Source organism: Mercenaria mercenaria, chromosome 2, assembly GCF_021730395.1.
Source record: "Mercenaria mercenaria strain notata chromosome 2, MADL_Memer_1, whole genome shotgun sequence".
NCBI classification, from domain to species: Eukaryota; Metazoa; Mollusca; class Bivalvia; order Venerida; family Veneridae; genus Mercenaria; species Mercenaria mercenaria.
Window position 1 is genome coordinate 77,805,442 of NC_069362.1, and position 24,076 is coordinate 77,829,517.

A 24,076-nucleotide genomic window follows, 5' to 3' on the forward strand; every position below is an offset into this window, starting at 1 on the left:
ACACATTGGGAGGAAGTGCAGTGTGCAAGAACAATAACTCTGCCTTGCCTATTTTTTTGAGTTATTCCCATTTCTCATATTTTCTTAAAAAAATTGTCCGGAGCATTTCATCTTCATGCATAGAGGGATTTTGATATAACTTGGCACAAATGTTCACCACCACGAGACAGAATGTCATGCGCAAGATCCAGGTCCCTAGGTCTAAGGTCAAGGTCACACTTAGAGGCCAAAGGTCAGATACAAGAATGACATTGTCCGAAGCATTTCTTCTTCATGCATGGAGGGATTTTGATGTAACTTGGCACAATTACACACCATCATGAGACGAAGTGTCATGCGCAGTTCCCTTCTTTAGAATTACTTCCCTTTGTTGTTACTTTAAACAGTTTTTAATGTAACTTTTTCATTACTAGTCCTAGGGAAAAATCAAGACCACTTTTCTGTAGTACAGCATGCATGCTACATCCAATGTTGAGGTGTATTTTGACCAATCTCTGCCTGGTAAAGATTCTTTTGTGGACTTGCAATTTTTTTTTTTTTTTTTTTTTTAAGATTAACTTCCTTTAGTTGTTACTATAAATAACTTATATTGTAACATTTTTATAATTGACCATAGGGAAAAAACAAGACCACTTTTCTGTGGTACAACATGGATGTTACTTTCCAATTTTACGTGTATTTTAAGATATCTCTACCTGGTAAGGAGTTTTTTGTGGACTTAGAAAAACAAAAGACTTACAATGATTACTAAACAACCACAAAATTAAAATTCCTTTTGCAAATACAGCTGCAAGAGTAAAGAAATTTGCTGTGACGGGCATATATTGTGACATTCTGGCACTTGTGTTCCCTGTTAGCTTTCCATTCCTTCTTTTTACAGTAGCCATATAGAAAAACATCATAGCTATACTGTTCATGAAAATTAATAAAATTTAGCAGTAAACCACCTCACCACTGACTTATTCTTTCTTCCACATCTTTAAAACCCCTGATGCGGACCACAACTAAATGGTTCTTCAAAGCTTTCCCCAAAATTAATACTTTCAGACACTAACTTGCCAGGAACTTTAGCCTTCAGTTATAATATGCCCGGCGGGGGGATTGGCCATGTCTAACATGGCTCTTGTTATATTTTAAAAAGTATGTAATAGTGTGCTCTGAAAACATGTGTCACTTGCTGTCAAAACTATTATTCCAAATAAAATTTGAGTACCAGGTCAACAGTATTTGAAGTATAGTTAAAACAAAATTTAAAACTATAAGGGGAGAAAAGTGCATTTGTCGATTTTCCCGGTAGCTCAGGGGTTTTGCGGGGTTTCGAGTACGGTCCATGAGTCTAGGCGCAAAATTTTCTCCAGAGGGTCTTTTTTCCCATGCAAAAACTTTTTATAGGTATGAAAAAAATGATTAAGCAAACCCCCAACTCTTTTAAAACCTGGCCGGGTGTCCAAATCACATCAAAACCCCGATCCCTCCTGCTTCAATAAAGCTGACTAACAATCATCCCCGCATCCCTTCTTCGGGGGAAGAATGAAATCCTCCCCAATTGTATGCTTGTTTTCAGGGGAAAAATTTTTTTTTCAAATCACACTTAAAACTTTTCCGATACTTTAAAAAAAAAGCCCGATTGCGCCATTTTCTTGTTGTTGTCTGCGAAACCCTGAAGGGGTTTCCTTTACAAAACTAAAGCCTACCGGACTATAAAAAACGAAAAAAACTTGCACCATCCACTTCCCCCCACCGTTAAAATTAAAAACGCGGGAATTTATTGTGGGTTTAAAGACACTGTTTTATTTTTCCATACGGAAAGTAGTAAAGCGTCGGGGAAAAAAAAAAAAAATGCAATTTGATTTTATTTTTTTTTGGGGTTTTTTGGGAAAAAATTAGGCCCCGGGCTCCCGAAACCCTATTAAAAAAATCGGGCCCCCTTACAAAAATGACAAACGGTTTCCCCTAATCACATTTCTTCCCCTTCATTGCATCCTACGCAATTTAAAGAACACTCCCCTCAGCAGTTTTCGGGTACAGAAATTAATTCTTTACTATCTGTTAAAGGATTCCCCCAAACTTCTTGGGTAGGCTTACATTTTAAAATGGAAGGGTTTCCACCCTCCATCCTACCCACCCCTGCCAGTACAGAGAATTTTTGCCCGTCCCCAGTGAATAATAGGGGGAGTGGGGAAAGGACACGCCATCCCGAAAGACTGTCGCGACTAGTACCAAAACCGTGGTTGGTCGATTTGGCCCCGAGAAATTTTTCCTTAAATCTTATCGGGTTACTAGGACACTCTAGGGAAAACTTTCCACGGACTGTAGGTTTTCCCAATATTTCATACAAAAAAACCCAAAAATTTAGAGGTGGAAATTGAAATTTGATAAAAATTTAATCAGAAAACTTTTGAAACAAAAAAACTTTAGGCATGTGCATTTAAAAAAAATTAAATTTTTTAGCATATGTGTATTTGTAATGACCTGAAGTTGATATTAGAAATTATAAGGTAATGTAAATGTAAAAAGGAACTAGAATTTTGGAATGGTATATACCAAACAGGACGACATGGAAAACAATTTTGAATAATAAAAACTGCGAAGATTATTGTTTTGGGCCGTCTGCTGTTGTTTGCCTGAATTGGTCGCAACCACCCCAATCAGCTCGAAATCCTTTGAGCACGGTTGCGGACAGAAAATGTTAGGTCAAAAAATAATATTGATGTAATTTTCATCTAGAAAAAATATAGTGTTTGTCGTATGCTTCAATTCTAATATTTTATATTAACATATATTGTCCTTGTAAAAATTTTTTGTGCCATTTTCAAGCCAAAAAATTTTATAATCTTTAACCCAAACAAAAATGTAAATTTTAATCGAAATAGATTGGAATTTTTAAGACTCTAAACCCATTAAATTAAGAAAATTAAGGAAATCTGTTTTCAAAAATGTACTTTGTTACCGTCGGGCAGATGGCAGTGGACAGCGTCCCGCAAGAAAAGGGAAATTTTCGGGGAGTCTCTTGTCCCCTTTTGATTTCATGTGGTGTTAGTGCATCGTGGGGCTTTCCAAAAACCCTTCTATAGACGCAATTTCCCCTGAAGTCTGGTGGAACGCCTCCCCCCTAATAAAAATTTTGGTATTTAAAGTAAGCATGCACGAATATTGTAAAAATAAAAATATTTTGATTTCTTCGGGAGGCTTAGGGAATGTTACAATTTCATTTACATGGCATGAGGTTTTTAGGACTAAACGTTCCCTGGGGCCTCGTGGCCGAGGATTAAGGTCGTGATTAAAAATCACTTGCCCCTATTGATGTGGGTTCGGCCTACTCGGGGGCGTTGAATTTTTTTGGTGAAAAAGCCATACTGGCTTAAGGAAGGTCGGGTGGTTCTACCCAGGTGCCGCTGTGGATGAAAAAATCACGAGGGAACGGGGGGCCCCTCCTCCCCTTTAAAAAGCTGGAAAGTCCCATAAAACTATATGTGAGATGCACATTAAATCAAAAAAAAAAAAAAAAAAAAAAAAAATGTTGAAATTTAAATTTGGGTTTACTAAAAAAAAAAAAAAATTTCCAAATTTTTCCTTTCCAGCAAAAAATTTGGGAAATTAAATTTTGTAATCAGTTTTTGGGTTTTTGCTGAAAAATTTATGTAATTTAAGAATGAAAATAGATGATTTAAAAAGAAAGTTGTTGTTAAAATTTCAAAACATTGATGACAATCAGAATTTTCCTTCGAAAGCAATGTGTCATCACAACCCAACAAAATACCCGCGTTGAATCCCAGAAGGGTTCCTAAACCATGGAGCTGTAGGGTTTTGGTGGTCAAAATGATAGAAACCAAAAGGTTTTTTAAAAGAAAGAAGGGTTTATATTTTTTTTTTAAAAAAATTTAAAACCCCAACTCCGAAAGAGACCCGGAAATGATTATTTTTTAAAACATTGTTAAAATTAATTGTTGTGTTGGGTTTTAAAGCCAAAAATTTTCTATTTTGTCTACACTTCACAAAATTTTAAAAGGGGGTACGTGATAACAAAAAAAATTACTTGTTTTTTAAAAATTGCAAAAAAAATAATAAAACCCCTTTTCCCTCTTGCTTTCAGGGACCAAATAAAGACTGTATTTTGAATGGCAAAACTCTCTTGGATCTTTCATCAATTTTAAAAGGTGTACAACAAGGGGTGTTTGTGTGAAAGACTGTGCTGAAAAAAGAAATTTCAATATGAAAAAAGTTTAAAAAAAGAGCCGAAAAAGAAACCAACATAGTGCTTTTTGCCCCAATTGGATTTCCCCTTTGAGTTAGGGTGCGGTTTTTTTGGGGAGACACTTCTTTCCCCACCAGGGGAACATTTGGTAAAGAAAATTTTAAAAACCTTTTATGATGAAAGAGTTTGGCCCCGAAAGGAAAAAAGCCCTTTTCCCTTTGCCCCCAATTGTGACCTTACCTTTTCATGCCATTTAACTTTTGATGCTAATTTGGGCCCTTTGCCCTTTGGCTAGGGGTCTAAAAAGTTGCATGACCATCTTATTATGAGGTACAATTTTTGAAGTAATTGTAACCCTTCTGGATGGGGATTTAAAGGACCCCGGACGGGGGAAAAAAGCCCTGTTGCCCTTTTGTCCCCCAATTGTGCCTGGACCTTTAAGTAGGGTCTGGGTTTTGCACATGACATGTGTTCTCATGGGGAACATTTGTCCCCAAGTAAAATAAAAACCCTTCGGGATAAAAGAGTTAGGGGAAAGGACACGAAAGCGGAAAAAGGACGGAATGACGGAAAAAGCGCTTCCTATAGCAGAAACGGGTTTTTTCCAAGTGGGGACTAAAAAAATGTTTTTATCTACAATACAAAATTAAAGTTTTTCTTTGCTTTGTTCACTTCTTGGACTTTAATACAATGATTCCATTAACTAAAATTTTTTAGAATACACTAAATATTTACAAGCAAAATACCCTTTTACGGGTTTTGGGTCACACAGTTTTTTTTTTTTTAAAAGGAAGTAGCAAAAAAAGTGTGTCTGAATACTATGACAAAAATAAGACGCAAATGTACTTTATCATTAAAAAAATTTACGGGAGAGTCCCACGTGTTGGCTGCGCATAAAATTTTTGAACAACGAAAAAAATTATAATGTAGCTAACCTATGAAAGTACTGACCATAATATTGACTGATGAATTTAAGAAATACATTGCCTTGTTTAAAGTTACAGATAAAACATCTACTGTGTTGGTCACGCAGTGAAAATTTGCAAAAATACAAAAATGGTTTTTACGAATACTACTGCCCTTTAAATAATGACAGAAAAACTCATTTTTCATCATTTCAACAATTTACTGGAGAGTACCTCTGTGTTAGCAAGCATTTAAAAAATTTTCCCATTTTAAAAAAAAAATTATAATGTAGCTAACCTATGAAAGAACTGACCGTAATACTGACCGACGAATTTAAGTAATACATTGTCTTGGTTAAAGTTATAGATAATACATTTACTGTGTTGGTCACTCAGTAAAAATATGTGAAAATTAGCTGAAATTTAGATGCACACTAAACCCATTGACAAAAAATTTTGGGCAACAAACACCCCTACCATTCTCTAAAAAACATTTTTTTCTAAAGAAAAAATGCCCTTACTGTTTTGGGCACATGCAAAAAAAGTTTTGGAAATTAATTTTAAATTTAATTGTTATTGAAAGACCTACAAATGGGTTTTTCCTAGGTAAAAAATTTGTTTAAAATCACTGGAAATTTAGCTTAAATTCATTTGCTCTTTAATACTGTTTTTACTCTGACCCAAATTTTTTTCAACCTAATGTTTTCTATTCAATAAACAACATTTGCACAAACCCATTCCTTCATTTTCAACAATGTTAACATTGACCTGGCAAAGAAAAGTACCCAGACACTGACATGTCACAAGGGAAACCGACTGTTCGCCTTCGTTTTGAGGGTTTCACTGCACTCGATACCAAAGATCGCATAAAAAAATTTGGCTTTTTTTTTTTTGGGGGGGTTTGGGGGCTTTTTTTGGAAAGGGGTTTTTGCAAAATGGGGTCCAGGTTTTGACATTGCCCCCTCGGGAAAACGGGGCCCCGCTGGCAACTTTTTTGGGTTTTCGGGTTTTGGGGGGCGACAATCATGAAGCTGCTCTTTTTTGATGTTTTTTTCAAAGTTCTTTCAACACTTTTTTTTCGCGAACCACACAAGTTTTTTTTTCAGTGCTCCCAAAATGCTGAAAAAAATGATTTCATAATAGGTCCATGAAATGTAAAAAAAAATAAAATCACAGTTTTCCTACCAAATTTTCCCATTTGCCCCTTAAATTGAAAATAGTATGGATGTTCTTTTTTAAATAAATTTCATTGTTTTTCTTTGATAGGAGGGCGATTTTGGTCAGGGGGAAATTAGTGTCTTTATGTTTTGGGGCACTTGTTTTTCACATAGCCCTTTTTCCCACAACACGGCACTCTACCTCCAAATCAGCATTGCGCCAATAAAAGGATTGTTGTTCCCGTTTGTAAAGTCCAGAGTCCCCTAGCCTTTTACTTTTAGCGTTTTTTTCATTTGTTGGGTGTATGATGTTTCGCATTGGGTTTTAAAGACAATGTTTCATGGCCTTGTCAATTAACATCTTCTGGCCATAACGTCTTTACAGAGAAGTCGGGTAGCTTTGGTCTTTTTCAGGTGAACCCTTTTTGGGAAAATACTTGGGTTATCCTCCCTTTTCTTTGCGAAAATCCATTTTTGGGGAAAGATGATTTTCCCTTTGGGGGCATTATGACATTTGTGCACTTTTCAGCGTTAGCTGATTTCCCTAAAAATGTTTCTTTCATTTCGTTTCATCACTTAAACAGGTCTTTTTGCAGCTTCAGCATTCCCTCTTCAGTAAAGGGGGGGAATGTCTAGCTTAGGGAAAGAAATCGTCGCTTTTCCTGAAATAGTACGCGCAAAATTTTGGGCATTCATTTTCACGGGTTAAATAGTCGTTCCCCCCCATACATCCGGTTTTTCCTTATTATTTATGTTTTCAAAGCGGTTTTTAAAATGCATTCTTCGGTGTTAGATTTTTTTTTTCGTCCGTGCTGCGTAAATTTTTGTTGTGCCCATTGGGAGGTCACATTTTTCGGGATCTTTAAAAAATTTTTTGCCCAAATGTTTATCTTAATGTACTAGGTAGGTTTAAAAACTGGGCATTGCGGTCAAAAACTAGGTCATAGGTCTAAAAATAAAAAAACCCTTTTGTGACCCTCTGGGGGCCATATTTTTAATGAAACTTCTGAAATTTGTCAGAGTGTTCCCCTTGATGAAATCTAGGTCAAGTGTAAAATCGGATCGGTGCGTCAAAAAACTGGAAGTAGGTAAAAAATTAAATAAAAAACCTTGTGTCCTCTCTAGGGGCCCAAAATTTTTTTCAAGGGATTTTCAAAAAGTTAGTAAAAATGTTAAACTTGATGTATTAAGTAAAAATTCGAAACTGGGTCACGTGCCATCAAAAACGGTCAGTAGGTCAAATAATAAAAAAAACCTTGTGACCTCCTAGACCCCATTTTTTAGGGGGATCTGTATGAAAGTTGGCTGAATTTCATCTTGCTGATTCAAGGTAAAGTTCGAAACGGGTCACGGGGTAAAAAACTGGGTCGGGAGGTTTTTAAAAAAATAGAAAACCCTTGGCCTTATAGAGGCCAAAATTTTAAAGGATTTATGAAAAGTTAGTAAAATGTTTTTCTTGGGATATCTAGGAAAGTTTGAAATGGGTAATCCTTCAAAATGGGGTAGAAGGTCAAATGATAAAAAAACCCTTTGTGCCCCTTTTTTGGGGCCAAATTTTACAGGGGATTTGTATGAAAGTTGGTCAAAATGTCCATCTTGTGATATCTAGGTCAGGTTCGAAACTGGGTCATGTGCAGTCGAAAACTAGGTCAGTAGGTTTAAAAAATAAAAAAACTTTTTGACCCTCAAAGGCCATACTTTGTGGATCTTCAAAAAATTGGGTCAGAAGTTTCAACTTGAGATATCTGGGTCAATTTCGAAACTGGGTCCATCCCTTTTAAAAAAATTTGGGTCGTAGGTCAAAAATTTTAAAAAAACCTTGTGACTTTTTTTGAGGCCATATTTTTCATGGGATCTGTATAAAAGTTGGTCAAAAGTTCATCTTGTATTCTAGGTCAAAACGGGTCAATGGGTCAAAAAAATAGGTCAGTAATCTAGAAATAAAAAAAAAAACCTTTTGCCCTTTTTGGGCCCATATTTTTCAATGGATCTTTCATGAAAATAGGTCAAAATTGTTACCTTTTTATATCTAGGAAAATTTCGAAACGGTCAGTCAGTCAAAAACTAGGTCTTTAGGACAAATGATAAAAAAAACCTTGGGCCTTTTTTCAGGAAACTTCATAAAAAAATTGGTGAGGACTTTTCACCTTGGTGAATCTGGTCAAGTCAGAAAGGGTTCATGTGCTTAAAAAAAAGTAGGTCTTAGGTCAAATAATAGAAAAACCTTTGACCTCCTAGAGGCCATTTTTTTAAATGGTCTTCATAAATTGGTCAAAAATTTTTATTTTGTGTATCGGGAAATTCAAAATGGGTCCAGAGCTCAAAAATAGGTCATTTTTTCAAACAATAGAAAAAAACGACGTCATACTCAGTTCAAAACGGGTCGTGGGGACAGGGGGGCCGATTTCAGGCCATATGGTCCTCTTGTTTTTGTAGGGCCTTTTTTTTCGGTACTGATTTCATTTTACAGGCTTAATGGAATTTTTTTTTTTTTTGGGAAACATTCCATTGAAATCGTTTAGTTGAAGCGTTTTTGTGTCCCGTTTTAACTGCATGTCAACTCAAAACCAGCATGCCCAATATGATTAAAAGCCCCTAAATACCGCTGTACAGGAGCATAGCCTCCAAGGATTTCTCCACCGGCTGATGGCACTGTCCTTTTGATTACCCAAAATCTATTCTTTTTATTATACTTCCCCCCCCCCCCCCCCCCCTCTGGAGGACAATTCACATATTTTTTTGCCTGTTGTCCGTATGCCCCTTTATTTCCGAAGCAATAACTGGAGAAACCATTTGACCTAGACTTCATAGGGGTTGTAGGGTGCTGGGAAGAGACGACCCTATTGTTTTTTGGGGGTCATTCCCTCAAAGGTTTAAGGTCAAGGGGTGAAAATTTAAAAACATTTTCCGACAATAACTAGAGAACCACTTGACCCCGAATGTTGAAACTTCATAGGAATTTATCTTAAAGTGATTTTAGGGTCACTCCGTCAAATCAAGGTCCAGGGGCCGAACATTTAAAACCATTTCCGATCAATAACTAGAGAACCCTTGAACCAATTTTGAAATTCATAGGGTGATTGTACATGCAAAGTGATGACCCCTTCGATTTTGGGGGGCCTCCGTCAAAAATCCAAGGGCACAGGGGTCAAAATTGAAAACCCTTTCGTCAAAACAAGAACCACTTGACCCCGAAAGGAAAACTTCTAGGATATTGATCCGAAGAGTATTTTAGGGTCACTCCGTCAAAGGCAAGGGCACAGGGGCCCCAACTTGAAAACCCTTTTTTCAATAACTGAGAACACTTGACCCGAAGATATTTGGGCAGAAAGTAGATGACCCCTATTTATTTTGGGGCACTCCGTCAAAGGCAAGGTCACAGGGGTCTAAAAATTGAAAACCATTTCCCATCAATAACTAGAGAACCACTTGACCCCGAAAAGTTGAAATTCATGATATTGATCACGAAAAGTGATTTTAGGGTACTCCCTCAAAGGGCAAGGTCACAGGGGGCCCAAACATTGAAAACCTTTCCGTCAAAAACTAGAAACCACTTGACCCCGAAGTTGAAACTTCAAAGGATGATTTTACATGCAAAGTAGATGCCCCAAACGATTTGGGTCCCCCCGTCAAAGGTCAAGGGCACAGGGGCCTTAAACATTGAAAAAAATTTCCTTCAAAAATGAGAACCACTTGACCAGAATGTTGAAACTTAAAGGTTTTTGACTGCACAGTAGATGACCCCCATAATTTTGGGGTCAATCCTTTTTAAAAAGGCAAGGTCACAGGGGCCTGAACATTGAAAACCATTTCTGGTCAGTAACTTGAGAACCACTTGACCCAGAATGTTGTATAAATGGCATCCATTATTTTATTGCCACTGTTCAATGGGGATCCGTAAATAAAAGCAGGGATTTCAACAGGAGACCTTTTTTAATTTGATCCGTTTTTTTTCCGTATAATTCTCCCTTATCTCCGAAAATCTGAAAAAAAAATTAAAATGAACCCAAATTTTATCAAGATCAAACTTTGACCTTAAATGTTCAATAAAACCTTTACTATGGAAACTGCAATCACTGTAATAAATTTTATTTTTGCGATTATGTTACTTTTCATTAAAAAACTTCAAAACGTTTTCAAATAAATATACCCTAAATCAATGATTACCATTAGGAAAATAAATAATTACCTGTGCCCCCTTTTTCCCCCAAAAAATCAAAAAATTTTCGCTAAATCTTTCAAATTTTTTAGCAGGATCAAAGTTACGTTTTTCAACGTTCAAAAGGCGTCAAAATTTTTCAAAAGGGGGTAACAATCGTGTAAAGTGAAAACCCTTCCCCTACCGTTACATCCAACAACACATATTCTATAGATTTGCTCATTTAAACCATTATCATAAAATGATAGTGGAAATTTTACATTTGTTTCAGTAGATTTTATTGTTACTTTTACTTGTTTGAGATATATTATATCATAGCTTTAAATTTTTGATTGGTAAATTTGTCGCCCCCTTTTAAAATAAGTTTAATTTTAAATTAATCACATTTCCCTTGAAATGTCAAAAATTATGTGTAGGTAATATTAATTGTATCTTTATTTTCCCGTCAAAATGTTGCAGCTAAGAAAGAGGGATTTTCCCGCTTCATTTTCCCTTTAAGGCATATTCAAAACATTTTTTATTATTTCCCTGGCAAGAAAAATTAATAAACCCATGTCAACTACAGATACTAGACATTTAACATTTAGGAGATGTCTCTGAAATTCGTGTATTCATTTTGGTTTGTTAAAAAAAGTTAACTTGTTGTTATGTTGGCTATAGGTCAGTAACAATTTTTATTCCCGTGATAACTAAGAATCCCCCGGGGCAATAGGATTAAACTTCTAGGATGATTACTGGGTATTTTCATGACCCCAAAGGGTTTTTGGGGGCAGTGCCCCAAAAACTAAAAGTGGTTCCCACTCAATAACCACTCAAAAACCAAAGACTGCTTTGGTCTACAGTCATCAGATTTATTAGGTTATTTCTGTAACAGTTGATAATCCGTAAATTTTGGGTTAGTAAATTAAAAAGGGCAAGGTCAAGGATCTTTAGCTGGAAAATTTTTTGCTAAAAAAAGCATTCTTCCAACAAACTTAGTAGGTATTTGATGAAACCAAAAGTTTTTAAAGGGTCGTAGGTCAAATTTTCCCTTTGGGGCTAAAATATTTCCTCCTCTCAATAATTAAAGACTGCTTTTAAAGTCATAGAATAATTGCCTATTTTCGAGTCAGTAGGTCAAAGGTCAAGTTCAAAGGGACCATTAAAAATGAAAATGTTTTTACTGAAAACATAGAATGAGGGCTTTGGGCTCCCCATGCGTCCGCGCCGCGTCCCGATTTGGTAAAATTTTTGTATGTAAGCTGGATCTCACAACCACTTTTGGGAAAAAGGGTTGAAACTTCACACACTTATTCACTGTGATAAATGACTTACATTTCACAGGTTTCCCAAAATCTGTTTTTCTTTTTTTACAAAAAATTTTGCCCCTTTTTGACTTAGAAATTTTTGGTTAAATTTTTTTATGTAAATGGTATTCATAACCCCTTTTGGGGGAAAGGATTGAAAATTCACACACTTATTTACGTGATAAATGACTTACATTTCCAGGTTTTCCCTAAATCTATTTGCTTTTTTACAAAATTATGCCCCCCTTTTCGACTTAGAATTTTTTTGGGTTTAAGGGGTTTTTTATGTAAGCTGGGATTCATACTCATAAAGGGGAAAGGTTGAAACTTCACACACTTGTTCACTGTCATGATCTGACCTGCCCAAAAAAGGTCCATAACTTTATTTTCTTTTTTTTCAAAATTTTGCCCCTTTTTCAAATAGAAATTTTTTTGGGTTAAATTTTGTATGTAAGTGGGATCCAGTATCCACTAAGGGAAGGATTGAAACTTCACCACAGTTCAAGTCAGAGCTATAAGCACTAGCAGGTCCATAACCCATTTTACTTTTTTTTCTAAAATTTTGCCCTTTTTTGACTTTCTTATTTATTCAAGCGAAAGGCTGTTAAAAATCGACGTTGCTGGCCTGACAGCTTTTTTGAACTATATGGAGCCTTTTAAGGCTTAGGCTGTCAAAATTTTTATAGAAGATTCCCGTTGGGCAGGATACTCTATTGTTTTTATGGTCAGTAATTTTACCCAGGGGGAAGTTACTAACAGTCATTTGACCTGGAAATTTAAATATTTGTATGTTACCGGGGGAAACATGGGCCATAGCCCTTTAAATTCTTTTGATGATCTGCAGTCAGAAAGCCGCTGTTGCTTTTTGAGATTATTTGATCAAAGATCATGGTAACAGTAAATGAACTTTCAAAAATAGTTGCCTTGACAACCATATATAGATATTACCTAAACCCCCTTACACTGGGAAATAATTGTTTTAAAGTGAATTTTCTGGGACCTTGTTTGTCAATCCTAACCGTCATGTTTTTTAAAGCGAAAAACAAATTTTTATTATTTTCCCGCTTTACAGTAAACTGCATGCATCAAACATCCTGAAGTTGTTTAATTTTATTTTAAATTTTTGGAACTTTGATGCTATAATATATAGGTAGTTCTTTTCAGGAACATATTTTACCTTTTGAATTCTGTTGGTTTTTTCTTTTTGCATAAAAATCATGTTTATTTACAATTTCACCAAAACAAACACTGCATAACTATTTGATCTTTACATTTTTTTTTTTAAAATGCTAAAGTTGTATAATTATGCATGCTTTTCATACCCAGAGGGAAAAAATGCAAAGGTTTGCATGAATACAAGGTAAAAAATCATCTAAGCCCACAATAAAAACTTAGAGGAGTTATGTCCCCTTTTTTAAGAAAATTTTTCCTCAAATTTTTTTTTCAGTCAAAGACCCCGTGTGGGTTTGGGACATCTAGTATGAAAAGAATTGGAAACCCTGCCTTTCTCTTGCATGACGAAAAAGGGATAATAGGGGCTTAACACTTGTTTTGCAGTAACTCTGTGTTTCCAGCAGGGATTCAAAAATTTTTATTCCCTACCTATGTTTTTATTTTAAGAAATGAGATGTGGAAACCCAAAAATTTTTAGTCGTTTGGGCCATATAACCTATACTGTGTTGGGGCGCCTTTTAAAACCCAAAAAAATAAATAAATAAATAAATTCAAATTTCCCTTTCAATTTTTTTTCAGACCCCTTTGTTCTTGAATTAGTTAACCAAAATTTAAAAAAAGGTTTTTAGTTCCACTGCCCACTCATTTTGGGGTGATTTGTTAAAAGGGAAAAGTTGTTATCATCATAAATTTAGTTGTTTGAAAAAACAAAATAAATAAAAAATGAAAAACTGTTTGTTTTAATTTATGGGCCCCATAGTCAAAATAAAATTGATTATTTTTCTGTGGGCCCAGAGTAAAAATAGAAGAGAAAAAACTTTTTAAAATAAACAACTTTTCTCATAAGGCTAGATAGATCTTCTCAAATTTGGTCGAGCATTGTTTAAGGCCTCTTCCAATTTTTAGTTAATAGCTGAAATTTTAGATCCACTGTGACTGGCAGCACCTCGCCACAACAATTTTCTTCAAACAAAACTCCCAAAAAGAGGGCCATTTTTGAAAAAAAATTTACACAAAAAGGTCCTTTTGGTACCTTTACCCAAAATTATTCAAAAATTTTGAATTGTCAAAAAAAAAGATCACCAGGGGGCATGGTCCCCTTTTCCCAAAAATGTATATAAATCATTTTGTGTGAAACTGCTTCTGATTTTTAAAATGATTTCACACAAAATTTTTTGTGGACCATCAAATAAAGATTGTTTAATTGTCCCGTTTCAAAATTTTTAATTTTTTCTCTGAACCATAATAGCTAGAGCCTTAATCATGTGGTGATATGGGTTTCTTTCTACATTTTGTCAAAATATTTCTCCAAGGGGAAAAAAAGTCCCGCCTTGAGTTTGGGCATGTATGTACGTATGCTTAACTATTTCCCCCGATAATTGATGTTTACAAACAAAAATTAAAATGGACTAGGGTATTCAAATTTTTCTAAATTTTACAATCTAAAATTTTTTAAGTTTTGTACTAGGTACAATTAGTCTGGGGAAAGCTACTGCTTTCAAAGATCTTTTTCCCGGGGGTTTTAAACTGGCATGACATTTAAATTTTTTTTTCACTTTTGCATAAAAAATTAAAATCCCTTTAGAGTCTATAAACACGCAGAGAGGTATCTGAATGCAGTTGGCAAACAGAAAGTTTATTTTAAAACAAAATTTTATTTATTAAATGCATGCACTTAGGCTGCAAAAAAATGAAACATACTATTGTGTTATATAAAGAATATATACAAATACAGTATCCCACGGGCAGAAAAACGAGCCCCCCCGACCAAACTTAACAAGTTGGTCTATGCGTCAAAAATTATGGGCCAGACAAAAAAAGCGGACGCACGCAATCACCAAAAAAGGGGGGCTTATCGACCACCACAAGAGGCCGACAAAAAACCCTCAAAGAAACAAACAAAAAACAGAAGCAAAAAAATGAAACGAATAGGAAAACAAAAAAAAAGTCTTGAAAAAAAAACGCATGAGGATTCGCCCACAAAAAAATTTTTAATATCCATTTTTGTCTGCTTTTTTCCCAACTGAGTATGTTGCCATATATTTTTGGATATTTGAAAAGAAAGAAAAACTAAAATTTGCTTGTCAAATAATGTGCAAGCATTATGAAAGGTTTTTCATCATTATCAAAATTAGATCGTCCTCCATTTGGGGAATCACTTTTCATTGGGGATTAGTATAAGAAAATTTTAAAACCTTCCTGACGCCCAATGCAAGAGATGGTAAAGGGTTTTTTATCTACCTTATTTGTTCAAATTATTGCCCCAAAAGGGCAAAAATGGGCCCTGCCCCTGTGTGTGAATTTCTTTCTATAGGGCCCCCATTAAGAAAATTTTAAAAGCTTTTTTTCTGAACCATATAGCTAGCGCCTTTAATTTCAATGTTTATCGGGGTTTTACGTCTCTGAAAAGTTCAAAATTTTTGTCCAATTTAAAAAAGCCATTTTCCCATGTGTGTGACGTAAAATATGGGCAATAAAAGAAAAATTGAATTCTTCTTCTTGATCCATAAACATCTAAGCTTGATTTTTTACAAAATAATCTGTACTTGTACCTTTTTTTACAAACACACTTGAAGCCTACTTTTCATGGAAGACTTTAGGTTTTGACCCTTTTATTACAAATGGGGGGGGGAAACATAGTTGCCTCTGACAAGCCATCATATAGATACTTACCCTAAGCCCTCTTTACACATGGGAAATAATCTGTTTATAAAGTGAAATTGCTGAGTGACCATTGTTTGTCAATCCTAATCCTGTACATGTTATATCTGTGCAATTCAGAGTTGTCTATCTATATGTTACCTGCTTTACAGTATAACTCAGTCATGCATCTAACAGTCCTGAAGTTGTTTAATTTTATTGTATTTCTGGAACTTTGATGCATATATATATAGGTAGTTCATTTTCAGGAACAGATTCTACCTTGTGAAATTCTGTTGTGTTTTACTTTTTGCATAAAAATCACCTGTTTATTGACAATTTCACCAAAACAATCCACATGTCACTAACTGATTTGATCTTTACATATTTTTTTTTTAAACTGCTAATGTTGTAGTAATTATGCATGCTTTTTCATACCTAGAGGTAAAAAATGCATGGTTTGCATGAGATACAAGGTAAATAGTCATCTAAGCCGACAATAAAGTCTTAGAGGAGTTATGTCCATTTATTAAGAATATTTTACCTCAGATTATTTTTTCAGCTCAAAGAGCCCCATGTGGTTCTGGGACGATCTATGTATGAAAAGAATTGGAACCACTGCCTTACCCTTGCATGATCATAAGAGGCAACTAATAGGGTCTTAACACTTGGGTTTTGCAGTAACTCTGTGATGCCAGCAGGTATGCAAATTTTGATTCCATACCTCATGTTTTTATTTCGATGTAAATGAGATGTGGAACCAAAGTTTGTAGTCCTGTTTGGCGCCATATAACCTATACTGTGTTGGTGCGCCGTTAAACCCAAATAAATAAATAAATAAATAAATTCAGCTCAAAGAACTTTTCAGATTTTTTTCAGACTTTGTTCTTGAATTCAGTTAACTACACATTTATTAGCTCGACTATTCGAAGAATAGTCTAGCTATTCTACTCACCCTGGCGTCGGCGTCGGCGTCGGCGTCGGCGTCACACTTTGGTTAAGTTTTTGCATGCAAGTACATACAGCTATCATTTAAAGGCATATAGCTTTGAAACTTATTTATTCTTTTTCTAGGTCAATTACCAACCTCACTGGGTCAAGTTCCATAACTCTAACATGTATTTTGAGCAAATTATGCCCCCTTTTGGACTTAGAAAATTCTGGTTAAAGTTTTACATGCAAGTTACTATCTCCAAAACTAATGCAGATATTGAATTGAAACTTCACATGTGTCTTCGGGGTTATAAAACTAGTTGATAGCACCAAGTCCCATAACTCTGACCTTCATTTTGGGCAAATTATGCCCCCTTTTGGACTTAGATAATTCTGGTTAAAGTTTTGCGTGCAAGTACATACAGCTATTACTAAAAGGCATATAGATTTGAAACTTATTTTTTCTTTTTCTAGATCAATTACCTACCTCACTGGGTCAAGTCCCATAACTCTGACATGTATTTTGGCCAAATTATGCCCCCTTTTGGACTTAGAAAATTCTGGTTAAAGTTTTGCGTGCAAGTACATACAGCTATTACTAGAAGGCATATAGATTTGAAACTTATTTTTTCTTTTTCTAGATCAATTACCTACCTCACTGGGTCAAGTCCCATAACTCTGACATGTATTTTTGGCAAATTATGCCCCCTTTTGGACTTAGAAAATCCTGGTTAAAGTTTTACATGCAAGTAACTATCTCAAAACTACTACAGATATTAAATTGAAACTTCACATGTGTCTTCGGGGTTATAGAACTAGTTGATAGCACCAAGTCCCATAACTCTGACATGTATTTTGGGCAAATTATGCCCCCTTATGGACTTAGAAAATCCTGGTTAAAGTTTTGCGTGCAAGTACATACAGCTATTACCAAAAGGCATATAGCTTTGAAACTTATTTATTCTTTTTCTAGGTCAATTACCAGCCTCACTTGGTCAAGTTCCATAGCTCTTAACATGTATTTTGAGCAAATTATGTCCCCTTTTGGACTTAGAAAATTCTGGTTAAAGTTTTACATGCAAGTTACTATCCCCAAAACTAATGCAGATATTGAATTGAAACTTAACATGTTTCTTCGGGGTTATAAAACTAGTTGATAACATCAAGTCCCATAACTCTGATATCTATTTTGTTCAAATTATGTCCCCCTTTCGAACTTAAAACTCTTTTGATATTTAACATTTTGGGTAATAATTTCCTGCTTCTGTGACAATATTTCGAATAGTCGAGCTTGGCTGTCTTACGGACAGCTCTTGTTTAAAAACAGGTAGTTTTAGTTCCACTGCCTACATCATTCGGACTGTATTTGTTAAAGGAACAGTTGTTATCATCATAAATTTAGATATGTCTGAATAAAACTAAAATAAATAGAAAATGAAAAACATGTTTGTTTTAATTTATGCCACATAGTCATAATAAAACTATGAGTTATTTACTGTGGGCCCAGAGCTAAAAATAGAAGAAGAAAAAACCTTTAAACTAAACAACTTCTTCTCATAAACGGCTAGATAGATCTTCATCAAATTTGGTCTGTAGCATTGTTATAAGGTCCTCTTCCAATTTTTAGCTATACTGAGCTTGAAGTTTTTATGATCACACTGTGTACATTGTGCATGCATCCATTCGCCGTCAACAATTTTCTTCAAACAACCTAAACAGCAGGTCCAATTCTGAAAAAATTTCACACAAATGGTCCTTGTGTGACCTTCTACCAAGATTGTTCAAATTATTTTGATTTGTCAAAAAACATGATCACCAGGGGACATGGTCACTTTTCTCTATATGTATATAAATCATTTTGTGTGAAACTGCTTGCTCGATTTTAAAATGATTTCACACAAGATTGTTCAAATTGTTCTGTTGTCAAACTTTAATAATTTTCATCTCTGAATCCATAATAGCTAGAGCCTTAATAGCATGTGGTGATATCAGGCTTTGACTTTCTACATTGATGTCAAAATTATTCCCCTAGGGACAAGAAAGTCCACGCCCTCGAGTGTGACATGTATGTACTGTATGCTTATATATAAGAAAGTTTGAAAACCTTCTTCCCTTATGCCATAATAGCTAGAGATGTGATATAAGGGTTTGACTCTACCTTATTTGTTCAGATTATTGCCCTTGGGTCAAAAATGGCCATGCCCCTGTGTGTGACATGTTCTTACTATAGGCCCATATGTAAGAAAGTTTGAAAAGCTTTTTCTCTGAATCCATACTAGCTACATGTTGTTGCATCAGGGTTTGACTGTCTACTGTAATTGTTCAAATTATTGTCCAGATTTCAAAAATAGCCATGCCCATGTGTGTGACATGTATATAATATGGGCTTATATAAAAGAAAAATTGAATATCTTCTTCTCTGAATCCATAACAGCTAGAGCCTTGATATTTATACAAACCTAAGTCTGTACTTGTACCATTATGTTTACAAACACACTTGAAGCCTAGCTTTTACACTGGCAAGAGCTTTAGGGTCAATGACCCTTTTATTATCAAATGGGGGTGTAATGAAGTATTTCGACCCCCATAGAGTAATGACCCCCCGGTCATTATTCTATAGAAGAAGTGACCCCCCGGTCATAGTATTATGACCTCCAGATCATAGTACTATGACTCCCCGACGTGAAGTAAACTGAACCTCACGAAGAATATTGACTCCCATAAAAAAAACGACCCCTGGTCATTTGGTCAAATTTAGTGATAACTCATGTATCTAAGGCCTAATTGCTGCATTTTATGCCCCCACTCGGGGGAGGGGGGCATATAGATTTGCCCTTGTCCTTCCGTCCGTCCGTCCTTCCATTTGACCATTAGCCCCAGATACCGTCACTTGACACAGAAATCAGAGCATTCCGCAACGGGAAAAGGGATTCTATTTCTAGATGCTGTATCTTGGTGTATACATTTTTTTCAGGAAAATAACAATTCACAATACGTTCATAAAACACACCAGTGTCAATAATCCCTGCAAACTTCGGTATGAAGTAATTCTTCAGAAGAAAACTGCACAAGAAACTGCTAGCATAGAACTTAGTATTAATAGAAGTTACAATACTTAGCAGTGGCAGTAAAGTACGGTAGCGGCAACAATAGAAAGTAGTAGTAGTAGTAGTAGTAGTAGTAGTGGCAGTGGTAGTGGCAGTTGCAGTAGCAGCAGCAGCAGCAGCAGCAGCAGCAGCAGCAGCAGGGGAATAAGTGACAGCAACAACAGCAGCAGGAGAAGAAGAAGTAGATGTATAAGACGTATTAGTGGAAGCAGGTATAGTAGTATCAGTTGTAGTAGTAGTAGTAGTAGTAGAAGAAGAAGAAGTACATGTAGTAATAGCAATAGAAGTTGCGGCACCAGTAGAAGTAGTACAATCAAAATGTTAACTATTGGCAATGGAGGGTATTAGAGTTGTAGATCTAGTAAAATTGTCCGTTAGGTTTGGTGGGGATCACTTTTTAATAGATATTATTGTCGAAAGTCTTTTTAGGAGCTGGTGTTTTACACGGAAAGAGTAACATTTTTAAATAGAATAATGTCCGGGAATCGATATTGTATGAGAGTTCGAATGTAGTAATTTCGGCAGTGAGTATTTTACATGGAAGGAGTCACTTTTTCTATAGAATAATAACCGGGGTCGTTATTCTATGAGATTCGAAGGGAGTCATCTTTAGGGAGTCAGTATTTTACTTGGAGGGGTCAGTTTTTCTATAGAATAATGACCGGGGGGTCGTTATTCTATAGAGTTTTCAAAGGGAGTCAGTTTTTTATAAGGGGTGTCAATATTTTACAGGAAAGGAGTCACATTTTCTATAGAATAATGACCGGGGGGTTGTTATTCTATGGGGGTCGAAATACTTCATTACAGGGGCACTAAATTCCCACGCAAGAGCTAAACATGAAAATACCTTTAAACAACTTTTCATGAATTACTTGATGGATCTTCATCAAACTTGGTCTGTAGCATCATTAAAAGGTCTTCTCCAAAGTTTGTTCAAATGGAAGCATTTGGCGCCATTATGGGTCTGCTAGAGCTAATTATGTCTCCCCCAACTATGGTTTTTGCCCTGTCCATCAGTCTGTACATCACACTTCATTTCAGATCAATAACTGGAGAACCACTTGACCAGGAATCTTCATAGGGTGACAGGGCTTATGGAGTAGACAACCCCTATTGCCTTTTGGGTCACTCCATCAAAGGTCAAGGTCACAGGAGCCTGCACATGGAAAACCATTTCCGATCAATAACTTGAGAACTACTTGACCCAGAATGTTGAAACTTCATAGGATGATTGATCATGCAGAGTAGATGACCCCTATTGATTTTGGGGTCACTGCATTAAAGGTCAAAGTCACAGGGGCCTGAACAATGAAAAAATTTCCGGTCAGTAACTTGAGAACCACTTGACCTAGAATGTTGAAACTTCATAGGATGATTGATCATGCAGAGTAGATGACCCCTATTGATTTTGGGGTCACTGCATTAAAGGTCAAGGTCACAGGGGCCTGAACAATGAAAAAATTTCCAGTCAGTAACTTGAGAACCACTTGACCCAGAATGTTGAAACTTCATAAGATGATTGGTCATGCAGAGGAGATGACCCCTAATCAATTTTGGGGTCACTCCGTTTAAGGTCAAGGTCACAGGGGCCTGAACATGGAAAACCGTTTCCAGTCAGTAACTTGAGAACCACCTGACCCAGAATGTTGAAACTTCATAGGATAATTAGTCATGCAGAGGAGATGACCCCTATCGATTTAAGGGTCACTCTATTAAAGGTCAAGGTCACAGGGGCCTGAACATGGAAAACCATTTCCGATCAGTAACTTGAGAACCACTTGACCCAGAATGTTGAAACTTCATAAGATGATTGGTCATGCAGAGGAGATGACCCCTATCGATTTTGGGGTCACTCGGTTTAAGGTCAAGGTCACAGGGGCCTGAACATGGAAAACCGTTTCCAGTCAGTAACTTGAGAACCACCTGACCCAGAATGTTGAAACTTCATAGGATAATTAGTCATGCAGAGGAGATGACCCCTATCGATTTAAGGGTCACTCTATTAAAGGTCAAGGTCACAGGGGCCTGAACATGGAAAACCATTTCCGATCAATAACTTGAGAACCACTTGACCCAGAATGTTGAAACTTCATAGGATGATTGGACATGCAGACTAGACCCCTCTAGATTTTGGGGTCACTTGATCAAAGGTCGAGGTCACATGGGCCTGAACATGGAAAACAATTTCCATTCAGTAGCTTGAGAACCACTTGACCCAGAATGTTGAAACTTCATAGGATGATTGGACATGCAGAGGAGATGACCCCTATCAATTTTGGGGTCACTCTGTTAAAGGTCAAGGTCACAGGGGCCTGAACATGGAAAACCGTTTCTGGTCAGTAACTTGAGAACCACTTGACCCAGAATGTTGAAACTTCATAGGATGATTGGTCATGCAAAGGAGATGACCCCTATTAATTTTTGGGGTCACTCCCTCAAAGGTCATGGTCACAGGGGGCTGAACGTAGAAAACCCTTTCCAATCAAAAACTTGAGAACCACTTGACCCAGAATGTTGAAACTTAGTAGGATTATTGGACATGCAGAGTACATGACCCCTAATCATTTTGGGTCACTTGATCAAAGGTCAAGGTCACAGGAGCCCGAACATGGAAAACCATATCCAGTTCATAACTTGAGAACCACTAGGCCCAGAATATTGAAACTTAGTGCGATGGTTGGACATGCCAAGTAGGTGATCCCTATTGCAGCCAACCATTAGTTTCTCTTTGACTTTCGCTCTTGTCCCTTATTGACTTCTTGCATATACAACTATGCATTGGGGGAGACATGCACTTTTTTACAAAAGCATCTTCTAGTAATAGAAATACATTTAAATGCCTTCTTCTCACTAACCATTGAAGTTCCTCTCATGAACCAGTGGAAGAATCTTTGTAGCATCATTATAAGGTCCTCTCAAAAATGGATAGAATTCATTTAAATGCCTTCTTCTCATGAACCATTTGTGGGATCTTTATCAAACTTGGTCTGTAGCATCATTATAAGGACCTCTCCAAATTTGTTCAAAATACCTTCAAACAACTCATGAACTGCTTGATGGATCATCATCAAACGTTTTTGGTAGAATCATTTTAAGGTCTTATGCCAAATGTTTTTATTAAACTGGAGAACTTTCTCCCTTTTAGGGGACACCAGTGCCAGAAATAGAAATTATTTAAACAACTTCATATCATTTAGTTAATGCATTTTTGGGCTCTAACAGCAAACTACAGGAGAAACCTTCAAATAATTTTTATTTTAATGAACTGTTTACCAAACCTGGTCAGAAGCAATTCATATGGTCAAGGTCCTCTTTAGGTTAGCCCATTTGAGCCTCTTGTCTTATTTTCAGTTTCATATCCCATGAAATTTAATAGTATATATTTTCCTGTTTAATTTGAAAAATGAAAATTGCATCCTCTGACAGTTTTACCTTATGTCTCCCACATGAAGCTCCTGTTCGGTGATTTTCAGTGGAGTTATGGCCCTTGATTGCTTGTATTTTACCTTGTACGGTCAGCTGCTTTGATACCACCAGGAAGAATTAGCTTGAATTTCACCAAACCTTACAAGTGATTAGTGTGAAGCATAGTTGTGCATATTATCGACAATGTTTCCTGCATGTCACAAAAAGTATTTGACCGAGAGTCATCAAAGCTCATAGCATTGTTAAGCAACATGTGAAGTCATGCACCTGGGGTTGTCTCTCGGATTTCACTCAACCAGCCCAGAGTTATGGCCCTTGACTTTGATCAAATATGCTTAAAGGGTCTAAAAGAATGTGTCACATGCATTTCAAAATAATTTTACCTAGAATCTTGAAACGTTAGGGCATTGTTATAATAGCATCTGAAGTTGCTCACCTGATGTTCTGTGTGGGATCCAGAGTTATGGTCCTGGACTTAGAAAAAAATATGAATGTGCTGCATATATCTCAAAAAGTATTTCACCAAGAGTCATGAACCTATGTAGGAATATTATTCAGTATGTGAATTCATGCACCTAGGGTTTTGTTTGGGATTTCACTTCGCAAGACCAGAGTTACAGCTGTTGTCAAAATATGTGTTAAGAGCCTAAATGTTTATGTCCCAGGTATCTCAAAAAGTATGTTATCTTGAGTCATGAAACTCTGACAAAAATACTCTTTCAATTGTTCGTAGCTCACCTGATCAACTTGTCTCTGTTGTCCTGCGTTGTCAAGGCCTAACTAAACTAAAGGAACCAGCGTGGGGGCCATCTGGTCTAGTCGCGTAATGGCTGCCAGGTATTTGAACACTAATTTTTCACTTGGCATGGCAACAGAGGTCTAAATTGAGGCTAGTTTTTGTTTAAATTTCATTGTGGATGTATTGTTGACATTTTGGTAGGAAAAATGTGAGAGCAGGTTGTATTTGGTGAAGTCAAGCTCAATTTTAGTATGAGTAGTACTTCCAGGTCACAGCAGTGTGATTTTGATGTCAGTTTACAGTAAGTAAATGTGACAAGAGAAATCTCTCTTAGAAGATACATGACCCCTACTTTT